This window comes from Phocoena phocoena, chromosome X, assembly GCF_963924675.1.
Source record: "Phocoena phocoena chromosome X, mPhoPho1.1, whole genome shotgun sequence".
Taxonomy (NCBI): Eukaryota; Metazoa; Chordata; class Mammalia; order Artiodactyla; family Phocoenidae; genus Phocoena; species Phocoena phocoena.
Genome location: NC_089240.1, coordinates 38,680,371 through 38,697,864, shown reverse-complemented (window position 1 = coordinate 38,697,864; position 17,494 = coordinate 38,680,371).

Genomic DNA, 17,494 nt, shown 5'->3' with positions numbered 1-17,494 from the left:
CTCATAGCATTTGTCACACTCTGAAGTCACCTGGTGTTTATATTGTCTCTCTCACTGTGGCAGATACTACTGGTTATCTACTCCTACTATTCATCCTCTTTCATCACTAAGAATCTGACTATGTCTAGTCTGCCATGCACCCAGCTCCAGGGCGTGGATCATGATTGGGTCAGACTGGTCATGACAGTCGTGCTTCCCTTTGCAGAGATTACTGTCGGAGTGGGAATGTGGCCAGGTTCTGGTCAATGGGATGCAAGGGGAAGCCCTTGGGGTTTCTGGAAAGACTTTCCTCCTGATTGAAGAAGCAGACAAAAAACAAGCTCTTCTCTCCTCTCTTGACTCCTGAATTTCAAGGTGATTTCTAGAGTTCCACCAGCCATCTTGCGTCCATGAATCGATCTGCTAGAGGGGAACAGAAGCCAACAATGTTGAGCAAGATGGAAGTGGGAGGAGCTTGAGTTTTTGATGATACCATGGCTACTGTACCAACCCTAAAACTATTACTTCCTGATTGAGTGCCATAAGTTTCCCTATGTTTTAAGCCATTGATACTCAAGCTTTTGTTATTTGCCTTGAAAGTGTCCTTACTGACATACTCCTCCACCATTACCAAAGATACTTTGTCTGTCTTGTCCAATGCTGGACCCCAATAAGAATGACATCTGGCAGGTACGAAACACTGAAAGAATATTTGTTGAATGAATGTATGCTGTCATGCTACTTATCTTTGCTCCTCTGACTCAGCCTTCTTCCACTTACAAAACCTCTCCTTTGTCTCAGACTGCCTTCCCATTCTATTCTCTCTCTTTTAACCTCATCTGGCCCCAGCTCCTAGCCTGGCTCCTCCTCTGCTCCCCACATCCTCCTGGCTCACCACAGTATAGGTTTAGGCCCAGCCAAAAGTCTGACTGTGTGTCACTCCACAAACTCATCTTCATCCTCTGGTTCCCACTCTGTGGCTTCAAAGCCAAGATCCAGTGGTGTTGTCTTGGATGAACCATCCTGACCACGTTATACCCTGCAGTGTCTTCATAAGTGAAAGTCTCTTTCTCCCTTACACTATCAAAAACACCTTAAGAACTGGATCTATGTCCTACTTTTAGTTGCATCTCCCACAAATAATAGAGCATTACTGTAAAAGCACAGTTCAGTGAATTTCTGTTAAATAGGGGCAGCGTGGCATAGTGGTTAAGTCCTGGCCTTTTAAAGACAGCAAAGCCAGGGCTCATATCTGCTATTTGCTTCCTTGGTCAACCTCAGGGAAATCACCTGTCCACTCAGAGCTTCAGTTTCTCCACTTACAAAATAAAGAATAATAGTATCTACCTTATAGGATTACTGTGTATCTCTCTAAAAAGGATAATGCATATAGATATTTGTCACAAAGCCCAGTGGAGAGTAAACACCCGTGAAATAGTTGCTATTATTATTAATAGCTATGTTTGAATGAATACTATTATATTCATAAGCATGGTAGAGACTAGTATTCTCATAGATAATTGGAAATCATGCCTGGCAGGCTGTGCTGGTGTGTTGGGATTTTACACACACACACACACACACACACACACACACACACACACACACACACAACCCCGCCACACCCCTATCTGTATCCATGTAGATATGATATCAAATGTTATTGGCTTTTGGTGGGTGTCTTGATAAGTACATATTATATATATGTATCTCGTTATGTATCCACCTAGAAATTTTCTACTTTCAAAATGTTGTAGCAGAGACTATAGCAGACTGACAATGAATCTGAAACCATTTGTTTGTTTGGAAAAGTAGCTAGGAAGGAGAGGCTACATTTCCATTTGTATGTTAATGATGTTAATTTTCTTAAATTTGGAAAATGCAGTGTTCAGGTCAGGACTCCTGGTTGCCAACCTCAAAAACTGTCCCTAGCTAATTAAAGCAAAAAGGAATTTATTGGCAGGATTTGTGGGTGTGGTGATGGGGGGCACTTCACAGAATCACTAGGAAAGCTGGAGATCCAGGCTCATAAAATGGTGACAAACACGGATGCAGCCCGAAAGACCAGAATGCTCCAAATGCCATCATGGGTGGACCCTGTGTCCCTGGAACACCCTTTGTCTCATGGCTGGGCTCTCTTGCACTTGACATTGGCTACTGTAACCTCTGGGCTCTTGATTCCAGTGTGCCCATAGGGAATAACCTCTGACTGTCTGCAGGTCTTGGCCGCTCCTCCTGAATGGCACATCTGGCGAGCCAGGCCTGGGCACGCCTGGCTCTCCAGCTGCTCTGAGGAGGGGAGAGGAAACACCTGCTCCCTTCAGATCCTGCCTCCCACCTGCCTTGGGATTCCCCATCCCTTCGGGGGTATTTGGATGCTGGGCAATCCCTGTAAATATCCACGAGAGCTACCGAGAAAGAGAGAGGCAACCTAAAAACAGAACCAGAAATAAAAGGCTCAGGAAGGTCCCTTGAAGAATTTCCCATCCAGCTGATAGACATCTTCTTCTCCAAACTCTTCCCATCCTGAGTGCATATGAAATGGCAGCAGGAGTATTTTCATCCCCTTTGGCATAGATAGAAGTGTAGAGAGAGTCCTTCTTTCTCAGGAACGTTAATGATGGCTGGTAAAGTAACCACATGTGGCACAGTGACCTTTCTGAAAAGCATGGTGATGTGATGAAAAGAGTTGCTGGTGCCAGCTACCTATTGATAGGCTCAGAAACAGGTCCTCTGGAGCCCAAGAGGCGGAGGCAAGCCTCCATCTTGAAAGGGGCAGCAGATGGTATTCTTCGCCACCCCTGACAGAATAACGGCTGGAGGGAGCAGTGGGGCTCCATCTGGGAGAGAGCCTGTCTTCTGTGGCCAAGCAATCAATGTGTTTGCAATTTTTACACTTTCTGTGGTGCCTTGCAGAAGGGCAGCTTGTAGGAGGCTGGAAAATTCCAACCAGGAAGAGCCACACCTTTTCATGTTACTTCAGAGCAGATAGAGTGGTTCTGAGAACCCAAAGGCAAAAGATAGCAGAGTGGAGTGGTGAACATATGTTGAGAGAAAAGCACAAATTATCAGGAGAAATGAAAATGTTGATGGACGTCAAGCTCTGATATTTGAAAATGTTGGTGGCCAAAGGATTTATCCACCCTCTCGATCTGACCCACAAAATTGAGCCAGAAAATGTGTTCATGACTATTTCCATGGCTCTTACTCAGCTACAAGTCATTTCCCCTTTCAGATTATTTCCATTTTTAAGCTCCAATTTCCATTTGCTTTTTGATCTTCTGCTTTTAAGACATTTCGGCCAATATCATCATTGGCCAAGTGCCAGGTTTTCTTTCAAGGCTTTGAACTTGTCATTTCTCCTTTATCCTTGTAGGTGGATTCTGTTTTGTGACTGGCTGGTCCCAGGTGGACAGGGTTTTCCTGGTAAAGCAAAAGAAAAGGGGCTTCTTACTAAAGGGTGGATGGAGATCAAACCGAAAAATTGAAGACACCTCCTGTAAACATCAATGACTGAAGTAAAGGTTCTGTGGAAAAGTGATAATGTGATTACCAATTTATGAATGAATAATAAATGACATGATCTAGCTGAACCTAACAGTTTCAGCATCAATAATTAAGTTTTATGACATATTTATCACTTTTTTATAATCTCAGTTTAATTCTTCATCAGTGTTCATTAAAAAAAATATTCTGGAGCTGGGTTCATCTGACATAAAAAAAAAATTATAAATGGTTCAACGGTTCATTGTGTTTTCCACAAAAGTTGCTGATGGTTTTCTGTCTTCATTTTCAGCTTTTAGGGGCAAGAGTTAGGAAATATTTCCCTTTGTATTCCTACAGCTCATAACAGTATTATCCAGCTAGCAGGCATTTAGCCCACACACGTAGTTACCTTTGTCACTTTTCTACTAGTTGTGGTGCCGTGGGTTGGCTTTACCTGTTATTCTCACACGCACATAACTCGAGGAGTCAAGGACTCCCACTTTGTCACTGTGTCTAAATCAGATCTAGTGTTTTATTCTAAATGATGCCGAAGAAGGCGCTGATTTCAGTACTGTCGTGGATTTAATCATGGGTCTGCTGCTAAAAATCATTCACTGGATGAACAACTCAGAAAAGAACTCTCACCACCCACCCACACCGTAATAAAACAGGGCAGAGTTTTGCACTTGCTTCCACAGCATCGCCCGAGAAAGAGTTCTTAGCCCCTTATTATTTCCATAACACCACAAAAGAAGAAGAAGAAGAAGACGACGACGACGAAGAAGAAGGGGGTGGGGGACTTCCTCGCCCTTGTTACTCCTATGCCGTTCGCATCGTAAGATGCTCCGTGGAAGGGAGCCTAGCGGTGGGCAGCGGCTGCGAGTCCCCGATACCGGGCGCCTCACATTTCCGTGGCATTCCCATTTGCTAGTGCGCTGCCGCGGCCGCACGCCTGATTGATATATGACTGCAATGGCACTTTTCCATTTGACATTCTCTCTCTCTCTCCCTCTCTCTCTGCCTCTCTCTCTCTCTCTCTCTCTCTCTCTCCCTGTGTCGCTTAAACAACAGTCCTAACTTTTGTGTGTTGCAAATATAAAAGGCAAGCCATGTGACAGAGGGACAGAAGAACAAAAGCATTTGGAAGTAACAGGACCTCTTTCTAGCTCTCAGAAAAGTCTGGGGAGAAAGGAGCCCTGCGTTTTCCCCCAAGGTAAGCAGGAAAACAGCGCTGACGGCTTGCCTAGGAAATTACTTCTTTCCAAAAGGAGCATTTCATCCTCCTCTCAGACAAAGAGACAACCTTTAAATACCACTTAAATTTGCATTAATTGAATTTGCATTAATCTGTAGTGGGCTAGCATTGTGTTTTGTAAATGAACGGGTCTTTGAAGTCGGTGACAGGACAGGGGAGCCTCACAGAGAGGCTGGAAAATCTCTTTGGGTTTGACTGAAAGAGATTGGATTTTCAAACTCTGCGTAGTTAGATGTAACTTTGTAATGGTTCTTATATTTGACCCCGTGAAAGGAGATTGAGAAGCAGCTACTCGCCGACATGGATTCCTGGAGCCCCAGTATCTTCCCCGCCGCCCTCATCCCTCTTAAAACGGGGGCACTATGAACGCGGGCAAGACTGCAAGTTTAAAAGCGCACTGTTTACTTTTATTACTACTTATGTATGCTGCTGATCTCCTGCCAGGGCTCTGCCGGAGTGCTTAGAATGACTTCAAACAATAGGCAACATTTATTTCTAGCTTTCTGTGTCACGCTTTACAAGAATCCTGTTCCTTTGCACCTTTCTCTCAACTTGCAACATCTTCAATTCCATAGATGCAGTCAGGAGCGCCGGGGAGAGGGGAGGATGGATTTACTATAGGATTTTGATTGGGCAAAAAGTCCGAGGAAATGCATGCTGTTTGCCTTGGCCTTATTGCAAAGGGTTATTTTTAGTAATCAGCTTGTCCCTGCAGCCGACCGATGCTACCCAGTCCAAGCAGTGACTGGGAAAGGATGCTCCCAACCAGCACAGGGACCAGGACCTGTAGGAATGATTCCTACAAACACCTGAGGAATATTCGGAGGGTTCTTGCAAGCTCCTGAATACAAGTTCTCTCTTTAAATGAACAATTGGGCTGTAGGAGGCCTGGGCATAACTCTTTCTTGGGGGACGGGAAGTTTGACTGTGTACAGAATGTTAATGACTCAGAACACCCTGTAACTGAGGCTCATTGTAATCGAGGAGCTGAGATAAACCTGCAAGAAAGAGGTAGACTCCCTTCTCTGCTGAGATTCAGGTGCAGAAAAGGAAGCTATTTGGCAAGATGGGAGTCCCGCGTTCTATGCTCTGTAACTGTCATGAATAGCAGATATGGATGCTGTGAAACATGTCTCTTTTCATGTATGATATTAGTGTATTTTAATTACAAGGAGCCGGCATTGGCAAATTGCTCCAACACATAACATTAAATACCAGGTGCATTTGAAAATGTAGAGATGCCTAAAATGCAGAGCTGGCTCTAGGTGTCTATCGAATGCAGTGGGGACTACAAGATGCTTCTCAATTGTTTCGACCAAATGCAAATACCTGCCCCCCCCCCTTTTTTTTCCTTACCAGTCTGGCTTCTGAAAGTAAACGTTTAGGTTCCTAGAGACCAATATTCATCGTGGAACGGGAACTTGGTTTATGGGGGAACTCCTCTGATTTTCTCTAGTAACTAACCTAACAAGCATTGTTGAATGAGAGTCTGGCTTTTGAATGAGGTAACTTACAACCTTGGGATAGTCATTATCTATTTGAGAAAGCCTGAAAAGATAGCATGGATTCTATTGCCATACAATTTGAAACTACTGCTGTTAACAAAGCATTTAGCCGAACCAAAACAGTTTTCTTAAACTATGATTCAGACCTTTATATGAGAGGGTCTGAGCACAAAATGCAATGTTTTGCATCATTTACTTTAAAATACATTTAGTTCAGGTAAAAGGAGTGCTGGCTGAAGCCTTCCTGATGACCATGTACCAAGCAGCTGACACCCACAGATGGAAACACGCCTGTGGAGTTTTCAATCTTAATTCATGTTCCAGTGACACTGTCAAGGGGAAAATAAATCATTTTTCAATACATTTAACAATTTCCAACTCATTTGTTTTCCTCGGCCCTTGAAAAATGTGGCGAGTTTCTCGGAATTATAGCCACCAGTGGTGGCTAGCAATTTTTACTGTATTTTCAGAACTCACAATTCAAGCACTCTTATTCTTATTGGTTAATTATTCATGCCATCATTCTTTCAATAACTTATGCTAGTCCTGATGGATGCAAAGGTGAATGAGACATTGTCCTGCGCCCTAATTCTCAGTCTGTATGCCATCTCCAGTTAGATTTTGGAACAGAAATGGACTTGGCCAGTGGGTAAACTGGTCAATGAGCTCCTTGTTAGAAAGAACTATTTCAAATATCTGCCGCTACCCAGATTTACTGGAAATGATTGTCTCTTATCGGTGGGTTTTCTTTCCACTTATGATAAAGGGGTTCCCCTCAGGCCTTTATCACCGGATCCTGGGGACACGTCACTCACAGCTAGCAGAGCCTGGATCTTCCCTTCCTGGGTAGGAGAAGCCTAGAAATGGGGCGGTTTATCCTTCCTCTGCTCCCTTGAGCCCCCTTTGGAAAGGACCACGTGCTGTCTGTATCGGGGATGGCTGTGAGTCACCTACTCAGCAACTGACATCAGGGCCACTTGATGAATCATTGAATGAGAAACATGCATGGAGGAAGATGCAGTCACTATCTCCCACCACTTACTTGTCCCACCCCCAGGATCGAAACCAGTGACCTCTGGGCCTGGCCTAAATTCAAGAGGTCCCTGGGAAGGAGTTGCCAGAAGTTGTTCCCCAAACCCAAGTCTCCGTCAGAGCCACTAACAGTGTCGCTTTCAAATAATCCGATCTTGTGTTTTCTGCCTCGGATAGGTTACTGGGGGGAAATACCCTGAAGACAGCATCACCAGAGTCCTTGATTTGGTCCTTATCAGCAGATAATCCCCTGTGGTTGGATTAAAATGCCTCTGACTCCCTGGGGGGCCTGACTCACCCTAGCCAGCCCTCAGCTTCTTGGCCAGCGGCCTTCCAGGCCATCCTCACCTCCTCCCATGACGGTCAGCTAAGGCGACTTTGCCCGGGCCCCCTGCCTGAGCCAGTGGAAGCAGGAGGGATGGGACGGCAGGTGGCAGAACGGAGAAGGGCTAAAGCAGAAGAGGGAAGCTGGGCCGTGGGAGGGTGGGTGAGCTCCGAGGCCCAGATTGCTGTGGCCTGCCCTGGCTGTGATCAGCTGTCATTTCCTCTTCGTGTATGACACTGTGGAACATATTAAAATTTCTCTGGGATGGTATGTTTGGAATTCCTCTGGTGCCCCACCTCACCAGCTTACCCGGACAATAAAAGCAAGGTTGTAAGCCTTTGAACAGCTGGCGGGCTATATATTTCCCCTCTTTCTTTCGCATAATCTAATTCAGAAAAGAATCCAGCTAGACTGGCAGTGCCATGTCTGGGTACTTGTTTCCTGCAAGTGCTTCCTCCACCACCTCCTCCCGCCCTCCCTGGAATCTTCCTGGGTGGCATGTGGCTTTTCTTTGCTTTTGCTCTCCACCACTCCCACCCCGCCCCCTTTTCCCCTCGCCTGAGCTCCTTCCATTGTGAGCTCGCTCTTTGCTCTGCCTGTTTTCCAGACAGCCTGGGTCCTGTTCCATCTGGGGACAACAGCCCATGAGGTCTCCCCATCTCCATAGTATTCCCAGGATGTCATTCTTGGCAGCAGCTCTGCCGGGCTGATAGGATCGGGGGTCTTTTTGGAGCGCCCCGAGCCTGAACCCACTCGCAGAGAGGAGCAGCCTCATGGCTCGGGCTGCCCTTTAGGCTGCTGGGAGTAGGGCTGGAGTGAACCGGGTTGGCAGGGACAAACATACCATCACAGTGACCCGCACATCTCCGGCAAAGGGCCGGGGGTGGGAGTGCTATGGGAACGCCTGGATGCACTTCGGCCTACATTAAGAGAAATGTGGTTATTCTCTGTTTCAGGGAGAGAGACAAGTGACTTGAAACCAAGCTCCCTGGATCCTTGGGCCCCGCCCTGCCCCCTTTCTCTGTCCTTCCCACATCCTTCCCTTCCCAAGGAAAAAGAAGGACAGACGGGACTTTTAATTTGGCTAGCGCGGGCCTGAATGTCTTTATGAAACCCGTTTTGTGAAAGGGAGAGGGGAGAAATGGATCCTGGGTTGAACCGAACCCAGCATGGGGCTGGGGAGATGGAGAGGATTTTTTTCTTTTTTTTTCTTTCTTTTAACAGCAGAACAACAGATCGGTTTATGAGTTGCAAATGGAAGGAACTGGACTTCTCAATTAGACATTCCCATTTCAGAGCTTCATGTCACCTCCTGTGTGCAGCATCCTTAAAAGATGCTGCATATGTCCTCGGGACCAAAACGTATCACGGAGCACTCTACAGTACAGGTCCCTAGTCCTTTTCTTTTCCTGGGGGTTTTGGTAGTCTTTTCCGAATTAGCTAAAGTTCATTAAAAGACCCAAAAGGAAAAATTGAACACAGCTGAATTAAAATGAGTCTTCCTGTTAGCTTGACAAGAAGGGGGAAAAAAAGAAAGGAAAGAAAAGAAAGAGAAGAAAGAACCAACTCCCCTCCTCTGCCACTTCTTGGGTTTTAATATGAATTATTCCATACAAGTCCCTAGGCTAGAGAATCTATTTAAAGACGCCTGGCAGCATGAAGAGAGAGGGTAAAAATACAACCACTCTTTTGTCCATCAAAGGTTTTCTTTGGGAGGACATTAAGAGCCTTCCTATTTTCCTGTCTGCCCCTGCCAGTGGCAACATTCCAGCTGGTAGTACCCACTCCTCACCCTTCAGATCAGCAACCATAAACTTCTATGTTTGCGTCCAGGAGGAAACAAAGGCTGGCGAATCCTGCTGAAACCCCTGTGCATGTCCAGCGGGGTGGGCGAGGCAGGGACTGGCTTGGCTGCGCGGGTTGCGTGCTGCAAATTCACACACCCACACATTTGAGTTTTTGAGGAAGATTGCGCCGATGGCATTCTTTCTGATGCCAGATGCTCTCACATCTGCAAAGCTTTCTTCTTGTGTGTCTGGCAATAGCTTGCTTGGTGCCATTCGCGCTTACTGTCCCCCTCATCAGAGGGTCTCAGAGTCTGATGGGTGAGCCTATAACCACACCCCCAGACCCATTTTCAATAGTCAGAATGTAACACCCTGGATGGGGTTCACAGTCTGGGACAACTACTTTCTTGTTAGAAAGACTACTGACTCAGAAAATGCAAAGAATGGGTAACTTTAGGAGGCAATATATCCCTCATGCTTAGAATCAGGAATTCATCCAATCAGAGTCCATTTCACCCTCATGTCCAAATCTGCACGTGAACATGGACTATAGCTTTAAACTCAGTTCTATAAGATTTGCAGTAGATATGTTTTTCTCTTTGTTCTTCTACAAAAGCTAAGAATTTTTTCATACCATTTTCTCTCCTCCAAGGCCGGGCTCAATCCCAACTTTTTCTTTTAAGCTGTGATCCAACCCATTGCCAGATTCTTTAAAAATGAAAGGGCAACAGGTTAATACATTCAAGAAAGTTGATGAGGTGTCAGAAAATTCTCAGGGGCGACCCTTCTGCAGTGCCACCAACCAACAATAGCCCTAAAGATGGAGTCTCCTCCCATCCTTCCATCAATAGGGAATAAAAACAGGCAAAGAGCAGGCCATGGAGAAGCAAAGAGAAGGAGGAAGGATTATTTCTGATGTTTAAAGTCTGCCACTGGAGATTTTCAAATAGCACAATTTCAGAAAGGGGAGCTTCCCTTAATTTCACCTACTCCCTCCCAGGAAGAGGGGTTTGAACTCTGAAGTTGCCTTCTTTACTTGACATTCGAAAAGGAGATCAACTCCTACAGTGAAGAAAATATCCCCCTTCCTTAACTCTAAGTGAAATGTAGACACACACATTCTTAATATGGATGTGAAGAGTCCAAGAAATCCAGTTCTTAATGTCCAATTTTTCTTTAAAGCGCAAGGCAATATTCAAGGACTTCATATAGTTCTGTGATTCCCCCCCCCAAATTTTGGAAAATGACTTTTTTTCAGAATTAAAATTTTTCTGTTGAGGTTTGAAATCCAAAGGCAGCAGAATGGAAGTGTCACAGGGAAACTGGCAATCAAAAGACGTAGCCAGAGTGTGTATGGTTTAAGCAAAGCAGAATACGAACAGAAAAGCAAAAGCCCAATAAATTCATAGTGATTAGCAATAAGGGAAACATATTTTTATGTGATTGGCTTATTTTTTAAAAAATTTGTATTGGAGTATAGTTGATTTACAATGTTGTGTTAGTTTCAGGTGTACAGCAAAGTGAATCAGTTATACATATACATATATGTATCCATTCTTTTTCAGATTCTTTTTCCATATAGGTTATTACAGAACATTGAGTAGAGTTCCCCATGCTTTAACGTTGCCCCTTTGACATGAGTCTGTGTCCACAAGTGCTGCTTCCAAATTGCCACAGGATTGAATCCAGTATTCAAGTCCCATCATTGGGCAGAAAAGGCAAATTGAATGGGGAGTGGAAATACTGAGTTGCTCTATTGTTTATGCCCAATTTCTAACTAAGGGCTCTACAGCTGTTAGGTGAGATCACTACCCATCATTCCAAAGTGTGGGTAAGGAGATTCACACGCAGCTTTGGAAACACTTTGTTGGACACTTTGAAGAAAAGCCAACATGCTCATTTGGCTCCAGGGTAAAAGGGAGCTTGTACCCTGAGCTAACATTGGTTATCTGCCTTCTCCTAAGGCCATACCACGGCCAGCAGTCCAGTGGCAGAGCAAGTGTCAAATTAACTCAGCACCAGGGTCCCCAGAACACCAGGGCACCTTTTCTTTTCCACAGGGAGAGTGTACCTTCATGTGTTGGTGAGACCAAGTGCCCTGGGTTGGGTGTCTCAGAACTTTCCTGCTTTCCTTCCAAAGGGTCTTACACAACGTAAATGGTAGAGCGTTTCTCATTCCTCATGTGAAACCCCCTTCCTGGGAGGCAGTGGGTGAAATGAAGGGAACCTTCCCTTTCTGGAATTTTGCTATTTGAAATCATTGAAAGGGCAGTGGCAGATTTGAAACATAAAAATAATCCTTCTTCTGTTACCTCTTTTGTGGCTTTCTCTCTCCCTATTATTGATGAAAGGATGGAAGGGTACTCCATGTTTAGGGCTATTGTTGATTTTTGGCACCCCAGAATGCCCACCCCTAAGCCTCTTCTGACAGCTTATCGCCGTATCAGTCACAGCTTTTAGTGGAGTGGTAGATTTACAGAAATAATCCAAACCCCCAGAGGAAAAGACTTCAGCCGTATCCTGCTTCTCGACACATGGGTAATCAGGCTCGGGCATTTCCAATTTATGCAAGGTTTGTTCTCTAAAAGTCAGTTATGTCAACTGTTAAGAACTCAGAATGAGTCTTTCCGTAGAAACTGTAGAAGCCTGCAGAAACCCAGCACAAGAAACAAGACCCGCACCCAATGGGCAACTCTTTTCGACCCAAGTCCCAGCCTAGAGCTTCAGGTACCCTAGCACAGAGGTTCCATAGATGCTTTACTAACGGACTGCCTTGCTCTTAACCACATCTGCAGAGAAGAAAACTCTCCTAACCAATCTTCCTCTTCTATCCTGAACCAGAGCATCATAAATGGCCCCACTAGGGCATGAGGATCTGTGGCTCAATCTGTTAGGAATAAGGGTCATTCATAGGAAAGGTGCAAGAGGGTTGAACTCAGCTTATATCCTCATCATCACCAATTGAAAGAAGTTTAATTCTACCATGATTGACTACTATTCGCTTTCTCCTCTCCCCATTTGGTGGAGACTGGAAAGAAACACTACAAATTTTACGACAGCTTTAAGAGAAATAAGAACTGGTTAAGTATCCTCGCTAACTGCTTCCTATTATTAACATGTTATTAATTTATAAACCATATTTGGTACATTCAAACACCAAGTCAATGGTTATGACGGGTTATTTTTATTTCGGGCCACCAATACAGCCTCATTAAGGGGCTTAGGCACCACATTAGAACTTGTTTGGACTTTTCTGTGATCATTAACTTCTTGAGTAAACAAGGAACTCTTTGTGTAGTATTTCTTCGGGGAACATGTAGCCCCAAAGCAGGCGAGTACTCTGAGAAGCTTGGGTAGAGTTAGAGAATGTTGGAAATGGATAGAACCATAGAAACATCTTGAACAATCCGTACGTTTTGTGAATGAGAAAACTGAGTCCAGAGAAGGCAAGTGACTTGCTCAAGATCACACAGCCAATGACGGGAAGGGAGGGCTCAGAGCTGTGGCTCCTCAGATCAGCCTTCCTTCCACCAGAGCAGACAGCAGTAGGATGCTCTTCTGGTTTCAGAAGGTTGTGGAATAGTTATCCAATGTTTCTGGCAAATGAATGCAAAACACCGGGACATGGAACACAGGCTAGAAATGGGTTGGGGAGGAAGAGATGAAACCTGTAGGGAAGTGGGAGTTTGGATCACAATGAGAGGTTTCTCTGGATTTCCTGAAAAAATCAGGATTTGAAGTTTCAGTCAGACTCTAGGTCCAGTCCTCCCACACCAGTCTTGCCCCAGACAGTAAAACTATTCAATCCATGGACACACACACAGATAGGGCCACTTGACAGTTGGCCAGAAATTACTTCTATTCCCAGTCCTTCTTTTTCACACCCTTCTTTACCCCAGGCTTGTGATTTATTGCTTCTTCCCTGGGCTCTATTTCTCCTTCCCTTTTGCTTCTCCCATCTCTTTTCTTCCTCCATCACCATCACCACTGAGTTTGGCCATGTCTGCCTAGTAATGCAGGCTGGGAGAAAACAGACCATCCCAGACTGGAGAACAGTTGTTTAATCCCAAGGACGTCCTCCTTCTCCTAAGATGGCTCTATGCGGGCAGGCATTGCCTCCTATGCTCTGCCACCTCTAATTGTAGAACAGACACCATGAGATGACAAGGGCAGGAGCTGCTCCCTCCCCACTGACCTTGTGGCTGCCCATCCTTGGAGATACCAGGGGCTGGCAGGCTGGAGGGCTGGCAGTGTGTGTTGTCAGGACGGCTGCCTCTGGGGCAGCCCAGGCTTGGCTTCTTGGCTACTACTGATGTGCTGCCAGATAGGAATAATATCAAAACCCATTCATTGAGCACATGGGATGCTTTATAAAATCCAACAGGCTGTTTACAGTTTATAAATTAAGTGCCTTCGGAAGAGGCATCTGACTTATTCTCCAAGGCATCTAGTTGACTAGTTCCAGTTGGAATTCTTTGAGTTCCTGGGAAGGGGCTACTTAGCACCTCACAATCTCTGATGAGACTTTGAGTTTCTTGCTTTTCTAATCCCAGTATGAAGTGTTATCTAGTGGCAAGCTTTCTTTTACATTTAAATCTCTGATTTTTTTTTTTTTTTGCAATTCCTTTGAGAGAGGCTTTATGTTCTGCCATTTTTACCTTACTCATGCCTGATATGATTGTTTTAAATGATAGTAAATATCAAATAATTCTGTCTGGCACACTGATGTCATTCCAAAGTCACTATATTTCATCTGCTTAACTCGATCTTCTTAGAATGAAGCAAAGGATGTTGCATATGAATTAGATGTTAAATGAGTTCATCGGCGTGTCTAAAAAAATTGCCCAGGAAAACAGCGGGACAAGACTCTTTGCTTGTGGATGCAGTGAGCTGGAAGAGGGAACTAGAATAGGACTTATTTTTTCCCCTGACCCTTGAGTCTCATCTGTTAGAGCAAAAGGAGACACATAGTAGGTGCTCAGTGAATATATGTTAAATATATATTTGTAGAAGAAGCCACGGGAGGTAATACCTGCATGTATTATACTGAAAACAGCCCCCGGGGGAAATACGGACACTGAGCACGGCCCTCCCTTGTCTGGCAAGCAGGGCGAGAATAAGGCCACTCTTGGTACATGCCACTTGTCTTAGCCAGTTGCTGGAATAACTTGTGTGAAACCAGCACTTTACCCTTTGCCAGGCAGAAGGTCAGCCCAAGAGTGAGCTGATCTGTAGATACAACACCATCTCTCACCCAGGAGGCTGGGTCTGCTGTAAGCTCTGCTATATTATTTCGCTGAGAATGACAGGTGGGGAAATCTGGGCACCAGTTGTTCTTTTCCACTGGTATCGTTTGGAGGGTAGCTCCAAAGTCGGGCACGCCAGCCTACGTGCCTCTCCTCCAGCAGAGGCTCCACATTGGAGCTATTAGAATGTGGGCTCTGTACATCGGCCAAGTCCATGTCTCAGAGACTGTCCCCAGAGCACGGAGCAGCCCAGGTCTACTGAGCTCGACAAGAGAGTCGCTTTCTCACTCAATCCATGCTGGCTGGGCTGAGGTTCTAAGTCTTGATAGGCAGCATTTGATTTTTATGCTACATGGCTTTCACAAAATTAAAGCAAGTTAGAATTAATTTAATTTTGAGGAAAATGACAGAAGCTCCTACAAGACAGACGTAGATACCCCTAGGCTGCCATAAAATGGGGATCTCGAGTGATGAAAACTTCCTTCATTCTTGATTTTCCCCTTTGTGAGTGCTTCCCTGGGCACTCTGCACAGCCTCTCCTGTGCACATCTGGACCAACACAATGTTAAGGCAACTTGACTTAATTAACATCACTCTTTTTCTTGAGCATTCTGTTCATTTCTTCTTCAACACAACAGTGTTGGTTCATTCAATTTGAACACAAGGCAAAAATCTCAGTGTTATGTTGCAAGGATCATACCTTTATGCTTCGAGGGTTCTGTGATTTCTGTGGCATATTTACACTGTTGCTGGCATTCTCATTTCAGAGTTTAATATAACAACTGAACAAAAAGTATCATGCTTTATGAGCGTGTTGAAATGAAAAATCTATTTCCTATTAGTGGTGAAGCAATATTTCTTCTGTCATTCTTTCATACTTTATCACTACTTCTGGGTTCAGCTTATCATCTTTAAAGAGAAAATCAGATAATAAAGTTACATTCTGTGTGACATTAACTAGCTCTTTATCAGTATAAATGTCATAACATTTGCTTGCAAAATTATTTTATTCACCTTTCAGGAAAAAAAAATTTTAACTGTGCTTGCAATTCAGAACATTGCTACTAGGTGGCAGTAGTGCACAAGAACAAAATGGTCCACCTGGAAGACTATTTGACTAAGAGACTAGCATGTCTTCCCATATTTATAAGGAATAAAAGTTTAATACTATTAAAATACTCAAACTGGCACAAACTTTAAACATCCATTAACTTAATTACTATTTTTAAGCCAAGCTTTGATTTGAAAAGAGAAAGTATTATTTTTTAATGAAATTCTGGACAGGCAATACATTCCCAAGTTCAGACATCTACAAATTAAAAAAAGTTATACAGCGAAAAGTCTTTCTCCCATGCCTGTCCTCCAACTCCCACAGGTAACTAACTGTACGGTTTCTTGAGTATCCTTCCAGAGCTTCTCTATGTAAATACAAATTAACACAAATATATATTCTTATCCCTCCTTGTTTTAACACAAATCAGTAGAGCTTCTGCATTCTTCTTTATAGAGTTGCCTAGTATTCGACTGTACGAACGTTGTGTAATATATTTAACCAGTCCCCTACTAATGGAAATTTTGTGCTGTTTCCAATTTTATGCCATGACAACCAATGCTGTAGTGAATAACCATATGCTTGTGTGATCTCACATGTAAGGTAGTTCTCTGAAGTGAAATTGCTGGGTCTAAATTATACAGATTTTCAATTTTAATAGATATTGCCAAATTGGCTTCTACAGAATTTGTACCAATTTTTACTGTACTTTCTCCAAAATAGGCCTGTTTTCCCAGAGCCTTGCCAACAGGGTACATGATCAGAGTTCTGACTGGTTGAGCAAAGTGTCTCAAAGTTCTTTAATTTTCATTTCTCTTAGATGAGTGAGGGTGCCCATCTTCTACATTTGAGGGCCGATTATACTTCCTTTTCCGTGGAATAAATGCAAATGCCAACACATACAACCATACATACACGTATATAGGGTTTTGTTGTCAATGTCATTGCTTGTTTTTACCATCATGCCATGCATGCTTTTCTTTCATTTGCTTTGCTCATTTAACCATACCCCCTGGCCATGGCTCCTAAAAGAAGTTGCTGGCAGTGGAGAGGGAAGGTCAGGACTGGAATGTCTGCTTTTCCCCTTCATCCTCTTGCCATTGACTCCTGGGTGAAATATCTGTGAACTGGAATGGTGAAAGGAGAAATCTAATAAATTCTCTTTCGGAGACTAATTAAGGCGTCAAAGAGACGGTTAACCATTTGGGAAAATACAGTCATATTGAAACTCAGGAAATGGTCAGCAATATTGCAGCCCCTGAACATGGAACCCAAGAAAGCTCTGGCTCTTTGAGCTGAAACCTTGCTGAGGTTCAACATAATGTGCAGAAGAAAACCTAGAATACGCAGCTGAAAGGAAAACAAAAATGCTCTTCTGCATCCTTTGCTGATTTGGAGCTTTAGGCACAGGTTTGATCAATTTTAATGAAATATTGCCATTAGCACGTACATAAAGGACAGTGGTGCAAAGGTGCATGAAAATATGGTGTCCTCAACTGTAGGACTATCTTCTGCATACGGACATGGCAGTAACTGAATCCATAAGTATCTAAAATGTTGGCCTTTTGGAGCAAGAGAGGGTTGCGGACACCATTTTTCCCACCCCCCTATTCTACAGATGAGGAAACTGGGGCCGGAACAGCTTCAATGACCTGTACAAGGTCCCCCAGCTAATTAAAGGAAGTGCTAGAGTCCAGGTGGGTCCCCTCATTACTGTTCCCTGCTCTTCCTGCAATTTACAGGGCTTCCCTGAAACACACATGCTGAAGTTTTGCCATTGCCAGGGATGCTTCACTCTGAAACAGCCCCGTGTCACACACCCTTTTCC